Genomic DNA, 21344 nt, shown 5'->3' on the forward strand with positions numbered 1-21344 from the left:
TGCAACACCAAACTGATTTAGGACTATAGACGGCCAATGGTATTTCAGCTCCTAAGTGCTCAAATCCCTTTGAAAATCTCCAAAATCTGTTAAGTGCTGAGGGCAGAAGTACATAAATACCTTTATCAATCTGGGCCCTCAGAGCTTCTGAATACCCACTAGGCCTCTCTCTGTATCTTTAGGCAGCAGCCCACCTTTGCAAGTCTGGCCCTTTGTGGTAATTACAGAAGCACGCAAGCAGGGTAGGCACCTAACTCCGACTAGTTTCAAATGGAATTCGATGCCTGACAGTGACCATGATGGGGGACTTCATGCCTAACGGCTAGAGCAGGAGTCATACCAAGTGGTGACAAAAGGCATCAGTAGCCAGGAATTGGAGCCAAAGGTCAGTGCCAGAGTCAAAGGCAGGGGGCCAGTGCTGAGGGTCAAATGCAGAGTCAGAGGCCAGGAATCAGAGTCAGTTACCTGGAGCAAGGCAAGGTGGGAGCAAGGTTGGGCACAGGACAGGAGCAGGTGCTCTCCCAGCCAGGGGTGAATGCTTTGAGCTGCCAGCACCCTGCCACTGGTCATAAGAGCAAGTCTGCAGATCCACACAGCCAGTTGGGTGGTTGGGCTAATCAGGCGACTCAGCGGAGGCCCAATTGTGCTGGTTAGACTGCTGTGGGGGGGAGAGGGAGACGTTAAGCTAGCATGTAAGCAGGCTAGCTCTGGGGCCTTACTCTTGACAGAAGTGCCTTAGAAAATCCCACTAGGAGTTTATCTGCCAGCTTAGGCACCTTTGAAAATGCACATGGAATTCAGGGGGATTTGGGCACCTCACTAATTGTGACCCCTTGGAAAAATCACAGCCTAAAACAATATGTGGATGCACGTTCGCAGGTAAAGCCCAATCTACTGGATTGACCAACAAAGAATTCATCCACTTGATCGATGCCGGCATTGCCATAAATGCCGCCTACCCCCTCGTTCTGCGCCCAGAGAGGAAAGTGAAACTGATCCTCTCCTTCGACTTCAGCGACGGGGATCCTTTTGAGGTAACTTTTCTTATTTATTGTGTTGTCTCCCAACACCACAATCAGGATCAATCACTGCACAAATACCCAGGACTTGGCCTGTGACCCAGTGAGGTTACACTGTTGTTAGCAGCAGTCATTTGGATTCCCGGAAGGTGCTGTGGGGATCACAATTTGAGATGTGTGGGCGTATAGGACCACTGGGAATATTTATCTTATTCTCTGCAAGATCGCTTGGGTTTGGGATAAGGGCATGTGACCAGTCATGACCTCTCTTTCCCTTTGTATATCAAGGAAGAAGAGGAAATTCCTTGAAGTTCAGTTTTACTCTGTGTAAAAATGGCAACTGCTTACTCCACAGATACGCTCCTGTGTGTATCACAGTCCTAGCTGATGTGCTAAGTGACAGTCATTAGATCTGACCAATTTTTATTTCTGTTAGCACCAAAGAGCCAAGAGCACTCTAGCAGGAAGAGACAGGGTCAGTAAAAGTGTGAACTAAGTTTCCAATAAACTCAGTTAGAACTCTGCAAACTCGCTCACCTCAGCCTCACATATCGCCAATGCTCCATAGGTGATATTGTCTCCCTCTAGTGGCTGCAGCTACTATAACACTTTGCTACTTTGATTACATGGAACAAGAGTTTTCCTATAGGTGAATTTGTAAAAACAAACAAAACAAAACAAAAATCAAACTTGTGCTTTTGGAGCTGAAGTTCTGGGTTTTGATTTCTGTTCATTACCATTGGCTGAAGTTTTCAAAGCCACCTAAAGGATTAACTTTAATGGGAACTGGACATCCAGATCCCTTAGGAGCTTTTGAAAACCTCAGCCACAATATATGCTTTGCTATACAAAGATTCTCGTTACAGAGATATGGCAACAGGGTCACGTCTGGTTTCCATGGAGGCCCTCGATTAGTCAGTTCCTTAGAGGCTCCTTGGAATGTTTCTACACTGTAGGTTAGGGGTATTTTTAAAACTCTAGTCTGACCATATTAGTGACATCACGTTTTATTAGTGGGAATGATCATTTTATTTATTTATTTATTTTAAAATCACTTTTCCCTCCTTCCCAGACCATTAAGAAAACTGCCAAGTACTGTGAGGCAAATAACATCCCATTTCCCGAGATAAACACAGAAGAGATTAAGGACATTGATAACCCCTCTGACTGCTACATCTTCAAAGGAAAAGATGTTCCTACCATCATGCACTTCCCTCTCTTCAACAATAAAAATTGTCCAGGTACTTTAAATGTACACCTCTCTTCTAAAACTCTATGGGCTAGATTCACAAAGGGACTTTGATGCCTCATTGCTGGTTTAGCTACCTAAATGTCAGGATCAGGCCTCAGCGAGAATCACAAAACTGCTGCTTAGCTGCCACCAGACTCTGTAGGAATCTACACTTGCTCAGGGCCTAAGATTTGCAGAAAAGTTCTCTCAGTGTATGTGTTTCTGTCTCTGGGCATGTCCACTGCTGCCCCATCCCAGGCTTCCAGATGCACAAAGAGCGGCATTTTTCTGCCTCACTTGGCTGTGGCAGACATGCTGAGGCATGGCTTGCAGGATCAGGCCCCTGTGTGCTCTCTCTCAGGTGAATGCCAAAACCACTGGGCAGGGGGATATTGTGATGTGGGAATCCCTCAGTATCTCCTGTTGTAGCTGTTCCAATTTGGATAAATAATTGGAGAGTCAGTGGAGCAGGGGGACTGGATGCTGGGGCCCCCACAACCCGTGTAAGTGTTGTAACCACCAGACTATAGAGTGTCTTTCATCACAGCTGAGAACCCCAAGCAGAGACAAGCGCCTTCCTCCAGCCTGGACTTGAGTGCTGAGTTTGTGGATCACTTTCCCAGGAACCTGTCGTTCTTTGTTCTTTGCACCAGGAGCCTGGGCACCTAACTCAGCCTGTCTGAATCCCAGTGATTTTATAGGGGTCTAAAATTTTATAGGCACCATGACTCTCAGTAACTCAACACCTGAGTTCTGCTGTGAACCTCATCCCATGTGTCTGGTCGGAGCTCACTGACTGAAATGGAGTTTCTCCTGGCTGACACTAGTGGACATGAGCAGAGGAGCTCAGGTATTGCCACTGTCTACTAGAGCAGGGTCCATCTAGCTCTCTGTCCTGACTCTGACAGTGTCCAACATGACATGAGTCACAAGGAAGGGCACAAAACCCCATAATAAAAAATTACAAATAAACCTTTCCCAGGGAAATAGTTTTCGTATGGGCTAATGCAGGCAGGTTTATACCTTTTGCATTCTCTTTTAATCCATGGATGTTTGCATAATATCCAACACTTCCTACAATCCTATTTTGACCGGCCATGGTAATCCCTGCAACAATGAGTTCCACAGGTCACTTGTGTGTTCAGCAAAATAATCCCACCTGTTTTAAATGTGCTGCTTTTTAATTCATTGAGTCACCCTGTGGTCAGAAACTAGGCCTGCTGGTTCATGCTAATCAAGACAAAAGTGCAAGTTCTTACTGATCAATGTTTTAAATTTTTTTATATATATTTTACTGAAATAGAATGGATTTCTCTAGATTTCCACTCTCTGTAACTGAGAGGAGATGTGGCAGAACAGGCCACCTTCAGTGGGGAGTGGAAAGGGGACCTAACTGGTATCACTTAGACTTCCTCTTGGCCTGTCAACATGTGCATTACATGAGATACAGACTCCCTTGTACTCATTGGACAGATTCAGCTTTGACCTGCTACACTGGTCATGTAATTGCAGATCCTCACCAGGACTTGGGCACCTAACTCCCATCAATATTCCAGCTGCCCAGCAAACAAAAGTGTCTGGAAAATCTTTGTTTTTTCCTAGTTTGCAAAGGGAAGGGAAATAAAATAGACAAACTGAGGAAGGTAGAATCATTGAATATCAGGGTTGGAAGAGATCTCAGGAGGTCATCTAGTCCAAAACCCTGCTCAAAGCAGGACCAATTCCCAACTAAATCATCCCAGCCAGGGCTTTGTCAAGCAGGGCCTTAAAAACCTCTAAGGAAGGAGATTCCACCACCTCCCTAGGTAACCCATTCCAGTGCTTCACCGCTCTCAGAGTGAAAAAGTTTTCCCTAATATCCAACCTAGACCTCTCCCACTGAAACTTGAGACCATTACTCCTTGTTCTGTCATCAGGTACCACTGAGAACAGTCTAGATCCATTCTCTTCAGAACCCCCTTTCAGGTAGTTGAAAGCAGCTATCAAATCCCCCTCTCATTCTTCTCTTCTGCAGACTAAACAATCCCAGTTCCCTCAGCCTCTCCTTATAAGTCATGTGCTCCAGCCCCCTAATCATTTTTGTTGCCCTCCGCTGGACTCTTTCCAATTTTTCCACCGCCTTCTTGTAGTGTGGGCCCAAAACTGGACACAGTACTCCAGATGAGGCCTCACCAATGACGAATAGAGGGGAATGATCACGTCCCTCGATCTGCTGGCATTGCCCCTACTTATGCAGCCCAAAATGTAAGGAAGATGGGGACAAGAACTCATCTGTAGAGCATCTTCTTATGGCCAGGTGCGAGCATAATGTCTCTGTCCCCATCTGGAGCCCCCAGCGGATGGTCACCTTGGTGGACCACCTTTTCCCAGGGCTCAGCCTTTGGGTTAGGTCATAATTTAAATCCTCCCATTCCAGTGTACAAGGGTCCCAGAAAAAAAGTCTAGTGTCCTTATATCAGGTCTCTGGCAACAACTCTAGTCCTAGGGAGCTTGAGCAACTTTACCACATGGCTTCCAGTCATCCTTGGCCCTTTTCAAGGAATTCATGCCCTTCTCCTGTGGCTGGTAGGGGAACCTTGGCCCACACACTCCACTGGTTTGCAGCCTAGGGGCCCTATAACCAACAATCACGGTCTGATCCTTTCACAGGCCTTCTTCTTCCAAACCTCTCTAGGTTCAGCCTTCTTTCAGGGGCAGGCTCTCCCCTGGAATCCCTTAACAAAAATCCCAAGACAAAAGGATGAACTGAAGCCGATTTCTACCCTCCTCAGGCTTGGCCTCTCATCCTTCCCTGCTGCTTTGTTCCTCTGCTGAGCACCTCCCAGGGCTCTTTCCCTGATTCTCCAAATCCTGCCCTTTGTTCAGGGCTTAGTACTGGAGCCAGCTTTGTTCCAGTAGTTGCTATCTCTCACTGCCTCTTGCCAGATTTCCAATCTCAGGAGACCATCCCTGGGGCCAAATCTCTTCCATATCTCTCCACTCCCTAACTCAGAGAGAGGTGCTTCTTGCAGCCCCCTTCTTCGCTGAAACTCCTGCCTTCATGGAGCTCACCTAGCACCTTCCTCAGCTGGCACTCACCTTCAGTTAAGTCTGGTTCTCTCTTCACATGCAGCCAGGTAACATAATTGGCCCAAGTTAACCCTTTCAGGGCCTTTTTGGGCTACATAGTCAATCACACCAGTGTAGATAGATAGATAGATAGATAGATAGATAGATAGATAGATAGATAGATAGATAGGCTATCCCAATACAATCTATCTATCTTTCTGGCTAGCTAGCTAGCTAAGCTTTCTTAAAAGCATGAGATGGGCTTAAAATCATGAAATTGTTAAGAAAACACTAAATGCCTGGTTATTTGTATTTGTTTTCTGGTTTCTGCACCTTTACGGTACATTAGTGTCACATTTTCAGGTTTTTCTCTGAAACCTAAGGACTGGAAACTTACTTTTGAAAATATAAAGAACAGCTGCGATCCTCATCTAATCCTGATAACAGTCTTCAAATATGTTAAGGGCTTTATAAAGAGGATGGGATCAACTATTCTCAATGTCCATTGAAGAAAGGACAAGAAGTCATGGGCTTAATATGGCCCATGACTTCTATAAGGTTAGAAGGGACCACAAGGGTCATCTAGTCTAACCCCAGCCAAGATTCAGGATTTATTCTATAAAAACCATCCTGGACAGATGGCTACCCAGCCTCCTTTTGAAAATCTCCAGTGAAGGAGATTCCATGACCTCCCTAAGCAGTTTATTCCATTGTCCTACCATTCTTACAGTTAGGATTTTTTCCTGAGATTCAATCTAAATCTTTTGTGCTGTAGTTTGAACCCATTGCCTCTTATCCAGCCCTCTGTGGCAAGAGAGAACAACTTTGCTTCATCTTTTTTCATGGCAGCTGCTAGGGTTCCCTCCCCACTCTGAACTCTGGGTACAGATGTGGGGACCAGCCTGAAAGACCCCCTTAGTTTATATTCCAACAGCTTAGGTTAAAAACTTCCCCAAGGCAAAAATTCCTTTTCTTGTACTTGGACAGTATTGCTGCCACCACCAAGTGATTTAAACAAACATTTAGAGAGGGGCCAGTTGGAGCCCTACCTTCTCCAAATATCCCCCCAAGCCCCTTCACCCCTTTTCCTAGGGAGGCTTGAGTATAATATACTAACCAAATAGGTAAACAAAATGAGCACAGACCAAATCCCTGGTTTTTAGGACACTGAAAATTAATCAGGTTCGTAAACAAAGAATTTTATTAAAAAAAATAATAAAAGAATCACACCTGCAAAATCAGGATGGAAGATACCTTTACAGGTTAAATAAAAAGATTTAAACCACAGAGGATTCCCCTCTGACTCTGCTTCTCAGTTACAAAACAGGAATAAAATTACCTCTTAGCATAAGGAAAATTCACAAGCTAAAACAAAAGCTAATCTAATGCATTTCCTTGCTATTACTTACAATTTCTGTAATTTTAGATGTATAATTTCAGGATCTTGTTAGGAGCTGGTTTTCCTATTTGGTCTCTCTCTTTGTCCCAAGAGGGAACCAACAAAGAGAGCACAAAAAAACCCTCCCCCCGACCATTTGAAAGTATCTTTTTTTCCACATTGTTCCTTCTGGTCAGGTGCCAACTAAGTTAAATGACCTGATTAACCCCTTACAGGTAAGAGGATTCTGTACCTCTGGCCAGGAAGGAGGTTATGTTACTGCATACATAAGGGTTGTTACCCTTCCCTTTATATTTATGACAGCAGCCTTTTAAGTATTTGAAGACTGATATCATGCCCCACTCAATCTCCTCTTTTCCAAACTAAACATACCCAGTTCCTTCAGCCTTTGCTCAGAGGGATTGCATTCCATCCTGTACCTATTGGGTTTCTGGGAACTGGGAAGGCGGAAGCCCACCCATTGCTAATAGATCCCCCCCACCCCCCGCCTAAGGGGAGGATCTACAGGACCTCAGAACCCCACTGATTCTGGGGGACAACTAATAAAAGAACAGACACAGGAGTGAGGTCAAAGGGTCATAAGAAGGGAGCCTGATGGGGACACCAAGCAGAGAACCCCGGACAGCATCCAGTGCTCCTCGAAGGCGTCAAGGGCATTCTATCGTGTAGCAGAGTGGATCCCTGCTCCTGCCCTGAAGGGATTAAACACAGCCCTGGGAAGGGGCTGTGGCTGGAGAAAGCAGCCTTTAGGCTGGGCTGATTTGAGGAAGTGGCTGCAGCTGGGGCCATGCCCCAAACTGAGCAACAAGACCTTATAAGAAGGCCAGGGAAGCCAGAAGCCAAGGGGAAGTCTCTGTCTGTTTGTAGATGGAGAAGGGCCTGGCTGCAGGGAGCTAGACACAAGATACCTGAGTGAAGCAGGGCTGGGGAAAGGCAGAGGAGCTGGGGAGCTCCAGCCTGGAAAGCCCCAGGCTGCAGTCTAGCATTTGGCTCATAGGTACTGGGGGTTGCAGAGGGCAGCCCAGGGGCAGACCAAGGCAGCAGGTCCAAACCCTCCTTGCCAGTGATGAGTAGGTTGATACTGCAGTCTGCCCCAGGGCGTGGGGCTAGACAATGACTGGCAGTAGCCATATACTGAAGCAAGGTGGGAATAGAGGGTAGGGATTCCTGAGGAGGGGAGACCCTGAGAGAAAGGGGTTACTGCCAGGGGGCAGTACCCCGTGTAAAAGGGCACTGGAGTCTAGAGAGGGACACGAGGGCCAGAGGACAGATGGATCACTGGCCTGCAGAGGGCACTCTGGAGCTGGAACCAAACTAATTCCAGAAGTCACCAGCAGGAGGCGCTGCAGGGGCGAGTCCACCCTTCTACACATCCCTTTGATCATCTTTGTTGCTCACCTCTGGAGCCTTTCCAGTTTCTGTATATTCTTTCTATATATTAGTGACCAAAATTAGTACTCCAGATGAGGTCTATCCAGCGCTGAGTACAGTGGTACTATCACCTCCTGTGACTTGCATACTATGCCTCTGTTAATTCAGCCTAAAATTGCATTTGCTTTCTTTGCAACAACATCACATTGCTGACTCATATTGAGGTTGTGATCCACCACAACTCCCACATCCTTCTCAGAAGTGCTGCTGCCAAGCCAGTTACCCCTCATTCTGTATTTGTGTATTTGGTTTTTCTTCCCTAAGTGCAGAACTTTACATTTGTCTTTGTTGAATTTCATTTTGTTGTCTATAGCCCAGTGCTCCAATTTATGAAGATCCCTTTGAATGTTAACTCTGAAAACTAGATAAATATATTCTCTAGTTCTACATCCAGGTCATTAATTAAGATGTTAAACAACATTTAACACAGAACAGATCCCTGTGGAACCCCACTTGAGAACTCCCTCCAATCTACAACATTCCATTAATAGTTACTCTTTTTTTGAGGTTCTTTAACCAATTATATATCTGCTTAATGATAGTTCTACCAAGTCTGCATTTCTCCAGCTTACTTATCTGAATGTCATGTAGGACTGTGTCAAAACCCTTGCTGATGTCCAGCTATATCATGTCCACTGCATTCCCCCTATCCACCAAATCAGTTACTCTTCCAAAGAAGGAAATCAAGCTGGTTTGGCATGATTTCTTCTTGGTAAATCCATGCAGGCTGTTAGTGATCACCTCTTTGTCTTCCAGGTATTTGTAAATTTAATGTTTTAGACATTGTTCTAGTAGGTTCTCAAGTTCTGTGGCTCTCTCTTTCCCCTCTTTTTAAAGATGAGCTTGTCTCCAGCCTTCCAGGACCTCTCCTATCATCCATGAGTTCATAAATATTATTGCCAGTGACTCCGAGATTTCTTCAGCTAATTCCTTCAGTACCATCGGGTAAATAGCATCAGGCCCTGATGATTTGAATTCATTCAAACTGGTCAGAAAGTCTTTGATGTGTTTTTTACTTATGCAGATTTCCATCCTTCCCCTTTATTGTCTATGTTGCTAGTCATCTGGTCATAGTTTTTTTTTCGTGTGTGTGTCGGGGGTGGGGAACTAGGAAAAACTTTCTAATTCTCAGGGTAGTTACACTCTGGAATAGGCTTCCATGGGACATGGTAGAATCCTCAACTGAAGATTTTAGGAGCAGCTTGGGCAAACAAATGTCAGGGATGGTCTAGGTTCACTTGGTCCTGCCTCAGCACAGGAAATTGGACTTAGTGACATCTTGAGATCCCTTTCAGCCCCTCATTTCTGTGATTCTACGTAAACCTCAGGAGTTGGCCATGTTGTTCCCCTGCCTCTTTCTGTACCTGGATTCTATGGGTCTGGGAGCAGTCAAATTGTAAAAGCAGAACCATTTTTTCCCTATATTTGGCACTTACGCACCTATTTTATTCCTAGATAAAATAAAGGACTTCAGAGACACGTTTACCACCTTTACTTCATCCTACTCAGAAGACAATGTCAAAGTACTCCTCAAAAAAGCCAAGATGAATGTATCCAGCAACAAGGATAGGATTCTGAAGGAGATCCAGCAGATTGTGTCCTCTCCCAAGGAGTTTTAAAACCACATTTCTGTTTTGTTCCTGATCATGAAGATCAGAAATTCTGTGCCTGGCTCTGACTTACATTTCCCGAGAGGCTGTTCTCTGTGACCACTTAGAACCTAAGTGCAGCAGGGAGGAGTTAGTTTCACTATGTTGGGGTTTGTCTACATTACCCACTGGATCCATGGGTAGCAATTAATCCAGCGGGGAGGTCGATTTATTGTGTCTAGTCTCGAAGCGATAAATCAACTGCCGAGTGCTTTCCTGTCTACTCCGGTACTCTATCAGGGCAAGAGGCACAGTCGGAGTCAACGACAGACCGTCAGCCATCAGCTTACCACAGTGAAGACACCATGACAAGTAGATCTAAGTACGTCAACTTCAGCTACATTATTCACGTAGCTGAAGTTGTATAACTTAGATCGACCCCCTCCCTAGTATGGACTAGGCCTTCAATTCACAAAGGGATTTAGGCACCTAAATGCCCCTGTAGGTGCCTGAGTCCTAGATTTCATCATCCCTGAGATTCACAAAACTCCTGCTCAACTGCCGCAGAACCCTGTAGTGTCTATACTCCCTCAGCACCTAGTTGTTTCAGTGAAATTTCCCTGTGTGTCTATTTTTCAGCCTTGGGGCATGTGCACTGCAGCTGCCATCTTTTGTCCAAAACATGGGTGTTAACTGAGATAAGACATCTACAGGATTCAGCGACATCTGAGTGGGGGTCTGGTGACCCCTAGTGGGGCCTGATGCTGGACTTCTGGTGTGTAATATAGCAGCTAGGAGCCAACTCCTTTTGTGAATGTAGCCCTGGCTACAGGATGATGAATTTGGCTAAATGTTCCTAGAAAGATAGATAGAAAGCTAGATAGTGATGCTTATTAGACACATAAGTAGATATACAGTAGATAATGACGTAGCTAGATAGATTTATATACAATAGCTTGTGATGATAGATAATTCATATAAAATAGGTTATGATAGATAGAATTTGAAGACACATCCATACATGTTGGTTTGCCAGTGCTCACATGGCACCATTCTAGGTTGACCAGACATCCCAATATTATTGGGACTATTCCGATATTAGGGACTTTGTCTTATACACACAACTATACCCCCACCCCACCAAAAAAAAGTTCCAATTTTTCACACTTGCTATCTGGTCACTCTACACAGTATCACACAGAACTTACACTGTGCAGAATGATATTACAGCTTCCTGGCACACAAATGTGTCTGCAAGTTTTCTTTGTCAGTTCTGCTAGTTTAGAAAAGGAATGAAAGTAAGAAAGGAATTTTCTCCTTAGCTGTGATCCATGATACAATCTCATTTACACCTCTGGTAAGAGTGGAGTAACTTTACTGAAGCTGATGATGTTACTCCACATTTACATGGAGGTTAGAATATGGCCCGTTATTTATAATGGTGAATTTCTTATTGCTTCTTAATTTCCAAATGTTTCTTGTGCTGTGTGTGACAATACATTTTACAACCCTCTTTCCTTCTATGTGATGAATATTACATAAACAAACAATTTCCCATCATTTTTCATCTCATGTGCCTCAGTACTAGAAATAGCCTGGCTTTGTTTCACCAGTCTGATTGTTCCACAGTAAGTGAGAGTGCAAAGGACTAAATTCACAAAGGGACGTAAGATATGTCAGCACTTACAATGCTACGGCAGCACAGCTGTAGCTCTTCAGTGTGGACGCTCACTGCAGTGGTGGGAGGGGTTCTGTAGGTAATTCCCCCACCCACACCCCGAGGCAGTAGCTACGTCACTGGAGGAATTCTTCTGTTGACCTATAGCTGTTTGAACCAAGGTTAGCTTGGCTACACCTGAGAGTCGTAGTGCTGCCGATGTATGTTTTCAGTGTAGACCACCCATTAGGCGCTGAGCATCCCCACTCCTAACTCTTAGGTGCCTAGAAAATCATTGAGATCCACAAAGCCTGAGTGAGGTGCTCAGGCTTCTATGCAATAAATGAGGAGGGATGGATGCCTAAGAATGGGATCCATAAAAGCCAGCCCTTGCTGGGAGGTGACCAAGCTAGCCCATGGGAGATGCCAAGGAAGGGGCTGTGTGCTAAGCCCTGCCCCTCTTGCCTCTTTGTGAGAAAAAATTACTTGCCTGAGTAAGGGCCAGCTTTGGATTCTCTTGCTCACACTGAGTTGTACTTTACACCGTAAGTCATTTCAATGCACTCTATGTAGAGCAGCATGCTGCTCAATGACAGCAAGGGGATCAGACATCTGTTGGAACTGTAACAAACAAACAAGTGTCCAGCACTCATGCAGCTGTTGAAAGAAGTGGACACTTCTTTTTTATTACTCCTCTCACTCCCCGCCCCAGATATGCTATGTCTATGTAGCATTGTCTGCCTTTGTATTGTCTCACCTGGCTGCTTCGAAACGTTGTAAAATTGTGTAATCCCATAGTTCTACAGGAGTAGAGCCCTTTGCCTGACCCAAACCTGATGGGACACGACTACAGGTGTTGGATTCGGGATGCTTTGGGTACAGTACCCAAGGATAAGTGTCAGGTTTGGGTTGGGGATGAAAATCACACTCATGAGATCTGCACCTCCTCCAGTCCTGCTCAGTGTTGGGGAGAGGGGTGCCTGGAGGTGGGGTCTGGAGCTGGGTTGGGTGGCAAAAGGGTGGCCTGGCAGGGCCATGTCATTTTGGACAAGGTTAAGAGGGCTGTTTCTCCTCCAGGAAACAAGTTCCATTGGTTATGTAAAAGTAGCGGCAGACGCAGGCAGGGACTCAGGCTGCTGGTTTTGTTGGGCAGGGTGCAGGAGCAGCTTCCCTGACCATGCTGCTCACTCAGTCTATCATGTGTCTCTGAGGCTAAGGTAAGGCGATCATCCCTCTCACCTCCTCCACATCCACTGCCCAACCTCCCTCTGCACCCCAGACTCCTCAGCACACACCCACAGTCCCAAACCTCAGTGCACCATTCAAGGCAACCTGAACCCGTTATAAGGACAGTGCCTTTTAAGTTTTACCACCACTAGGCTGGTGACTGCAGATAGGAGGGCTGACAGGTGGGAAACTGCTTTGGGAGTGTTTGAAAATCTAAGCTGCTGGAGCTCAGAGGCTGCAGGGATACAGACTGTTCCTCCCAGAGCAAGAAGTGGGATCTCTGGATAAGTTAATCCAACCCAACTTCAAGTAAAGCAGCTGAATATTGGCTGTTTGCTTTGGGAACAAAACCCCATTGTTGTGGTGTGCTTTGATTCCTACTGTTGAGATTAAATGATACTTGCTTTCAGAAAAGCTGGTTTGGGACAATATGTTCACGCCTGGTCACAGTCCCTGTCATAAACAGATAGCTAAAGGTTAATGTTCTTTTACCTGTAAAGGGTTAACACAGGGAACCTGAAACACCTGAGCAGAGGACCAATCAGGACTTTTTCAAATCTGGATGGATGGAAGTTTTGGGTGTGAGTTCTTTGTCCTTTGTCTTGTGTCTGGCCCTCTTGGCTCTGAGAGTGATCTTTCTGTCTCCTGGCTTTCTAATCTTCTGTTTCCAAGTTGTAAGTACAAGGAGAGTAAGATGATAGGTTTATATTGGTTTTTTTGTATTTACATGTGTGTAGTTGCTGGAGTGTATTCTTTTTGGATAAGGCTGTTTATTCATTTTTCTTTTAAGCAATTAACCGTGTATATTGTCACCTGGATACAGAGACTATGTTTAATGTCTTTTTCTTTCCTTTTTATATAAAGCTTTCTTTTTAAGACCTGTTGGAGTTTTTCTTTAGTGGGGACTCCAGGGAATTGAGTCTGCAGCTCACCAGGGAATTGGTGGGAGGAAGAAGTCAGGGGGAAAATCTCTTTGTGTTAGATTTACTAAGCCTGACTTTGCATACCCTCTGGGTGGGGCGGGGAGAGAGATTAGCTCTCTCGGTACTTGTGTTTCCAGGACTGGAAGCAGGGAATCTCCTAGGGTCGTCTAGGGAGGGGACTGGGAGGAAGTAACCAGGAAACAAGGGGAGGGGGTTATTTCGCTTTGTTGTAGGACTCAAGGCATCTGAGTCTGGGGATCCCCCAGGAAAGGTTTTGGGGAGACCACAGTGAGCTAGGCACTGTATAATTCCTGGCTGGTGGCAGCTTTACCAGGTCCAAGCTGGTAACTAAGCTTGGAGGTTTTCATGCTAACACCCATATTTTGGACGCTAAGGTCCAGATCTGGGAAAAATGTTATGACACTCCCCATGAGAAATTTTGCAAAAAGTTGAACCTGGCTGAGCCTGCTGGCAAACTGGGGACTGGGTCTAAGGACTGGGAGAATTTACCCAAATAATGGGAGTTGCAGTGCCTCCTGGGAGTTGTAGTTTGTTCCAAGTGTCCCCATTCTCCCCTAGAGGCTGGGCTTCCTCATCCATCCCTCATAATGCATCCTGGTCTCATCTCTCCAGGAAGTTTTTGGAGAGTGTTGGGGACAACTTCCTGGTACAAGTGCTGGAGCAACCAACTAGGGGCCATGCTCCTCTTGACCTGCTGCTTACAAACAGGGAAGAATTGGTAGGGGAAATAGAAGTGGGTGGCAATCTAGGCAGCAATGACCAATGAAATGGTTGAGTTCAGGATCCTCACAAAAGGAAGAAAGGAGAGTAGCAAAATATGGGACTTGGATTTAGACTCCCTTAGGGAACTAATGGACAGGATCCCCTAGGAAGCTAATATGAGGGGGCAAGGAGTCCAGGAGAGCTGGCTGTATTTTAAAGAAGCCTTATTAAGAATGCAGGAACAAACCATCCCGAAGTGCTGAAAGAATAGCATACATGGCAGGTGACCAGCTTGGCTTAACAATGAAATCTTTGGTGAGCTTAAACTTAAAAGGAATCTTAAAAAAAGTGGAAATTTGGACAGATGACTAGGAAGAAGTATAAAAATATTGCTAGAGCATGAAGGGGTGTAATCAGGAAGGCCAAAGCACAATTGGAGTTGCAGCTAGCAAGAGATTTGAAGGGTAACAAGAAGGGTTTCTACAGGTATGTTAGCAACAAGAAGGAGGTCAGGGAAAGTGGGGGACCCTTACTAAATGGGGGAGGCAACCTAGTGACACGGTGTGGAAAAATCTGAAGTAGTCAGTGCTTCACAAACTGCTGCACTGGGCAACTCAATATAGGGAGAAGAGAGCAACCCTCAGTGGTGAAAGAACAGATTAAGGACTATTTAGAAAAGCTAGACATGCACAAGTCCATGGGTCCAGATCGCATGCATCCAAGGGTGCTCTTGTGATTGCACAGCCATTGGCCATTATCTTTGAAAATTAGTGGCTATAAGGGAGGTCCCAGATGATTTAAAAAAGGCAAATATATTGCCTATATTTTAGAAACGGAAGAAAGAGAACCTGGGGAACTACAGAGCGGTCAGCCTTACTTCAGTCCCAAGCAAAATCATGGAGCAGGTCGTCAAGGAATCCATTTTGAAGCACTTGGAGGAGAAGAAGGTGATCAGGAAGAGTCAGCATGGATTCACCAAGGGCAAGTCATCCCTGACCAAGCTGATTGCCTTCTATGATGATATTAGGGTTCCCTCCCCACTCTGAGGTACTGTAGACATGCAGACTCACCCCTGGGGCACCTCCTGCTGGTTGTCCTTGGGAATTAGCTCATTGCCAGTCAGAAGCACCCTCTGCAGGCCAGTGATCCACCTGTCTTCTTGGCCCCTGTGTCCTTCCCTGGACCCTGGTGCCCTTTTAACTGGGGTGCTGCCCCCAGGGAACCCCCCAACCCACTATCCCCACTTTGCGTCAGTTTTGACTACCGCCCAATCTCCGTCTAGCCCCCATTCACTGGGGCAGACTGCAATATCAGCCCCTCATCATAGGCAAAGGGGTTTGGTTTTGGACCTGCTGCCTTTGCCTACCCGTGGGCTACCCTCTGCAACCCCCAGTACCTGTTGTCTTATACTAGGCTGCAGCCTGGGGATTTCCAGGCTAGAGCTCCCCAGCCCTGCTTCACTCAGGTACCCTGTCTCTAACTCCCTACAACCAGACCCTTCTTTCTCTACAGGCAAAGAGAGACTGCTCCTGGCTTCCCTGGCCGCCTTATACAGGCCAGTCGTGGCCTGATTGGGCTGTTGCCCAGCTGCGGCCACTTCCCCAATCAGCCCAGCTTATAGAGCTGCAGTTTTCAAGCCCTCTCAGGCTGCTTTTTAAACCCTTCAGGACAGGAGCAGGTAACCACTCTGCTACAGGTGCAAATGTGGGGACCCTCATGAAAGACCCCCTAAGCTTATATTCCACCAGCTTAGATTAAAAACTTCCCTAAGGCATAAATTCCTTCCTTGTCCTTGGATGGTATTGCTGCCACCACCAAGTGATTTAAACAAATATTCAGGGAGGGGCCACTTGGAGCCCTATCCCCCTCCCAAATATCCCCCCAAACCCCGTCACCCCTTTTCCTGGGAAGGCTTGAAAATAATCTACCAACCAAATAGATTAACAAGGTGAGCACAGACCAGACCCTTGGATTTTTAGGACACTAAAAACCAATGAGATTCTTAAAAGAAGAACTTTATTATAAAGAAAAAAGTAAAAGAAGCACATCTCTAAAATCAGGATGGAAGGTAATTTTACAGGGTAATAAAAAGACTTAAAACACAGAGCATTCCCCTCTGACTCTGCTTCCCAGTTACAAAGCAGGAATAATATTACCTCCAGCATAGATATATCATTTTAATAGGAGCTGGATTACCTGCTTGGTCTCCCTCTTTGTCTCAAGAGGGAACAAAACAAAGAGCACTAACAACCCCCGCCCCCATATTTGAAAGTATCTTTTTTCCCCATTGGTCCTTCTGGTCAGGTGCAAGCTAGGCAAATTGAACTGATTAACCCCATACAGGTAAGTGATTCTGTACCTCTGGCCAGTAGGGATTTGATGTTATTGCATACATAAAGGCAGGGCCGGTGCAAGGAAGTTTCGCGCCCTAGGCAAAACTTCCACCTTGCGCCCCCCCAAGCCCTGCAGTAGCTCTGCGCCCCCCCTGCCCTGAAGTGTGCCGCCCGCCCCCGTGGCAGCTCCCCACCCCCTGGCCTGAGGAGCCCTGTGGTACCTCCCCACCCCAGCTCACCTCTGCTCTGCATCCTCTCCAAGCAGGACTGCGCAGTGGAACCCCTGGTCTGGCGGCTGCCTCCTGGACCTCCCTGGGTTGCCAGCGGCGTGCTAGGGCAGCCCAGAGGATTCTGGGGGCCTGGGGTCTTCAGCGGCTGGGGGCCCCTGCTTTGGCGGTAATTCAGCGGCGGGGGGCCCTTCCTCACCTGGAACCTGCCACCGAAGTGTCCCGGAGACCCGCCGAGGGGCCCCTCCACTGCTGAATTACTGCCGAAGCGGGACCACCTGCCGAAGTGCAGCCGGGTCTTCAGCGGTAATTCTGTGGCGGAGGGCCCCCGCCATGGGTCTCTGGAGCACTTCGGTGACTGGTCCCAGAGCAGAAGGGCCCCCCACCGCCTAATTACCGCCGAAGACCGGGCTGCATGTCCGCAGTGGGTCCCACTTTGATGGTAATTCACCGGCGGGGGGTCCTTCTGCCCCAGAGTGGAAGGACCCCCCGCCAGTGAGGATCGGGAGCAGAAGAAGCTCCAGGGGCCCGGGCCCTGTGAGAGTTTTCCGGAGCTCCTGGAGCAAGTCAAGAACCCCGCTCCAGGGGCCTCAAAAAACTCTCGTAGGGGCCTCTGCGGGGCTTGGGGCAAATTGCCCCTCTTGCCTCCCTCTCTGGGCGGCCCTGCTGGCGCGCTGACCCAGAGTAAGCCCTGGGCTGCTGGCAACGGCGCCATGACCCAGGGAACCCCCTGAGCCACCGGCTGCCGCTGCGGCGCCTTGCCCCGGGGGACCCCCTGGGTTGCTGGCTGCCGCGGTGGCGCCCTGACCCGGGGGGATCCCCTGGGCCGCGGGCTGCCGCGGCGGAGCCCTGACCTGGGAAACCCCCTGGGCTGCCGGCTGCCGCAGCGGCGCCCTGACCCGGGGAACCCCCTGGGCTGCCGGCTGCCTCTGGCAGCTCAAACTCCCTCTCTGTCCCAGCAGCAGCGGCTGCTCAACCATTTAAAAAAAAATTGGGTGGTGCTTTTTGGCACCCCCAAATCTCAGCGCCCTAGGCAACTACCTAGTCCGCCTAAATGGTTGCACTGGCCCTGCCTAAAAGTTGTTACCCTTCTCTTTATATTTATGAAAGATGAGTTAACTGGCTCTATGGATATGTGAAAAGTAGTGGATGTGATATATCTTGACTTTAGCAAAGCTTTTGATACAGTCTCCCACAGTATTCTTGCCAGCAAGTTAAAGAAGTATAGACTGGATGAATGGACTATAATGTGGATAGAAAGCTGGCTAGATTGTTGGGCTCAACGGGTAGTGATCAATGGCTCGATGTCTAGTTGACAGCCGGTAACAAGTAGAGTGCCCCAGGGGTCAGTCCTGGGGCTGGTTTTGTTCAACATCTTTGTCAATGATCTGGATGACGGGATTAATTGCATCCTCAGCAAGTTCACAGATGACACTAAGCTGAGGGGAGAGGTAGATATGCTGGAAGGCAGGGGTAGGGTCCATAGTGACTTAGACAAATTGGAGGATTGGGCCAAAAGAAACCCGATGAAGTTCAACAAGGACAAGTGCAGAGTCCTGCACTTAGGACTGAAGAATCCCAGGCACCACTACAGGCTGGGGCTGACTAGCTAAGCAGCAGTTCTGCAGACAAGGATCTGGGGATTACAGTGGGTGAGAAGCTGGACATGAATCAGCAATATGACCTTGTTGCCAAGAAGGCCAATGGCATATTGGGTTGTATTAGTAGGAGCATGGCCAGCAGATTGAGGGATGGGTTCATTTCTCTCTATTCGGCATTGCTGAGACCTCATCTGACGTATTTTGGGCCCCACACTACAAGAAGGTTGTGGACAAATTGGAGAGAGTCCAGTGGAGGACAACAGAATTGTTAGGGGGCTGGGTCACATGAATTACAAGGAGAAGCAGAGGGAACTGGGGTTCTTTAGTCTGCAGAAGAGAACAATGAGGGGGGATTTGATAGCAGCCTTCAATTACCTGAAGGCAGGTTCCACAGAGGATGGATCTAGGCTGTTCTCAGTGGTGGCAGATGACAGAACAAGAAGCAATGTTCTCAAGTTGCAGTGAGGGAGGTCTAGGCTGGATATTAGGAAACACTATTTCACTAGGAGGGTGGTGAAGCACTGAAAAGGGTTACCTAGGGAAGTGGTGGAATCTCCATCCTTAGAGATTTTTAAGGTGTGGCTTGACAAAGTTTTGGCTGGGATGATTTAGTTGGTGTTGGTCCTGCTTTGAGCAGGGGATTGGACTAGATGACCTCCTGCGGTCTCTTCCAATTCTAATTTTATATGATTCTATGATTCTGTGATCTTAGTGAGAGTTAGCTTTGCAATATGGAATCCCTGTTCCTGCTGCATTATGGAAGATGTAGTCCAGATGGGGGTTCGAGCTTTTTGAGAATGGAGACATGAGGTGCAAACTACATATCCCAGGAGGCACTGCAACTCCAATTTTTGGGCAAAATCTCTCTTTTCAAGTTTTTTGGCTAAAAACTTTAAAATTTCCATTGAAAAAAAATGTTTTGGATCAATTCCACTAAGACCCCATTATGCCAATACAACGGGGGTGGAGTGAGAATCTCATCCATATGTGCTATGTTTGTTGCTGAAGAAATTATAGGTAAGTCACTCTGGGTTTTGCTGACATATGCCTCTGTTATTTTTTTCTCTTTACAGAGGTAACAAAAAGTGCCCCTCTGTGAAGTTCTGTTATCATGCTGGCAGATATACTGTCCTGTTGTGAAAACTCATATGTCATCAGGTCAGGTGAAAAAGTATTATACACTAAGGGCCAGATTTTCAAAGGTATTTATATGCCTAAAGATGCAGAGACGTTCCTAGATGGATTTGCTAATGCTCTTAAAAAGGTTATGGGCCAGATTTTTGAAGGTATTTAGAGCCTAGTGGGATTTTCAAAAGCATCTGTCACGTAATATCTGTTGAAATCAATAAATTTAGGTACTGAGGTGTTGTAAAATCCCACTAGGTGCCTAACTGAGGCTATGTCTATGCTGCACACCTTGAAACGGTGCAGCGGTGCCGCTGCAACTGCACCATTGTAAGGTAAGCAGTGTAGCTGTCACTGGGAGAGCTCTCTCTCTGTGACAAAATAAGCCCTCTCTCCCATGAGGGGCGGTTGCTTCGTTGACGAAAGAGCAGCTTCCAAGAAAGTGCTGTCCGCACCGGCACTTTTCGTCGTTAAAACTTTTGTCATTCAGGAGGATGTTTTGTTCACACCCCTGTGCGACAAAAGTTTTAATGACAAAAGTGCAATGTAGAGAAACACTCAATCTTTTGAAAATCACTTCTTAAATAAATATTGAATAAAGTTAAAAGGGATGGTAGAACAAGGACATATCTGGAGATCCGGGGAGAGACAATCTTTCTTTCTTTCTTTCCAGAGAACACATGGGACACATGCAATGGAAGAATGAAACATCCATCACCAAATTCATTCTGCTGGGATTCAGGAACCTGGATGAAGTTCAGATTCTACATTTGTGCTGTTTCTAGTGATCTACATTGTGATCATGGCTGGGAACCTTCTCACTGTTGTGCTAGTTGTGGCTGATCAGCAGCTTCACACCCCCATGTACTTCTTTCTGGGGAACTTGTCCTTCCTGGACACCTGCTACACCTCAGTCATTGTCCCCAGTTTGCTGGCTGGATTCTTGGCAGAGGACAAGACAATGTCCTTCAGGGACTGCATCACACAGTTGTTCTTCTTCAGTGCTTTGGCTTGCATTGAGTGTTTCCTACTTGCAGTCATGGCTTATGACCATTATCTAGCCATATGCAACCCACTCAGCGATAATGTTAGCCTCAGGGTCTGCCTTCAGCTGGTATCTGCCTCCTGAATAACTGGTTTCTCAGTCAGTGCATTAGCAGTGGGGATGGTTCCCCAGCAAAGCTTCTGTGGCCTTAATGAAATTAATAATTTGTTCTGTGACATGGAGGAGCTGCTCAAATTGTCCTGCACAAAAAGCCCCATGGCGGAAATGATTATTCTGATCTCCTGCTCCCTGGTATCCCTGGCCTCCTTCCTCTTCTTTGTTGTGTCTTACATTTTTATCCTCTCAGCCATCCTGCAAATTGCCTTCTCTGCCAGGAGGCAAAAGGACTTTTCCACTTGCTCCTCTCACCTGCTGGTGATGAATCTGTAATACAGGACTAGCATTATCATGTATGTCAAATAACCGAGGGGTAGCCGTGTTAGTCTGGATCTGTAAAAAGCAACAAAGAGTCCAGTGGCACCCTTCAGACTAACAGTTGTATTGGACATAAGCTTTCGTGGGTGAATACCATATCATCATTGGCTGAGCAGTCCCTAGCCTTTCATAAAGCTCTGTCTCTCATGTACGCAATCATCACCCCAATGTTCAACCCCATCATCTACAGTCTGAGGAACAAAGAGGTGAAGGGAGCCTTAAGGAAAGCTGTGCTGCAGAACTACGGCATGTTTAGCCTGTCATTTTCAGAACAGCCTATGGAAGTTTAGCATCCAACTCCTATTGGCAGATTAGTGCCTAATTCCTTTAG

The 21344-nt window shown here is 46.7% G+C and overlaps 1 pseudogene; it reads left to right on the forward strand.

Annotated features, from left to right (window-relative positions):
- Positions 1 to 20222: 20222 nt before the first annotated feature.
- On the forward strand, positions 20223 to 21303 carry LOC115638122 (annotated as a pseudogene).
- Positions 21304 to 21344: the final 41 nt, after the last annotated feature.

The sequence above is a fragment of the Gopherus evgoodei genome, chromosome 21, assembly GCF_007399415.2.
Source record: "Gopherus evgoodei ecotype Sinaloan lineage chromosome 21, rGopEvg1_v1.p, whole genome shotgun sequence".
NCBI classification, from domain to species: domain Eukaryota; kingdom Metazoa; phylum Chordata; order Testudines; family Testudinidae; genus Gopherus; species Gopherus evgoodei.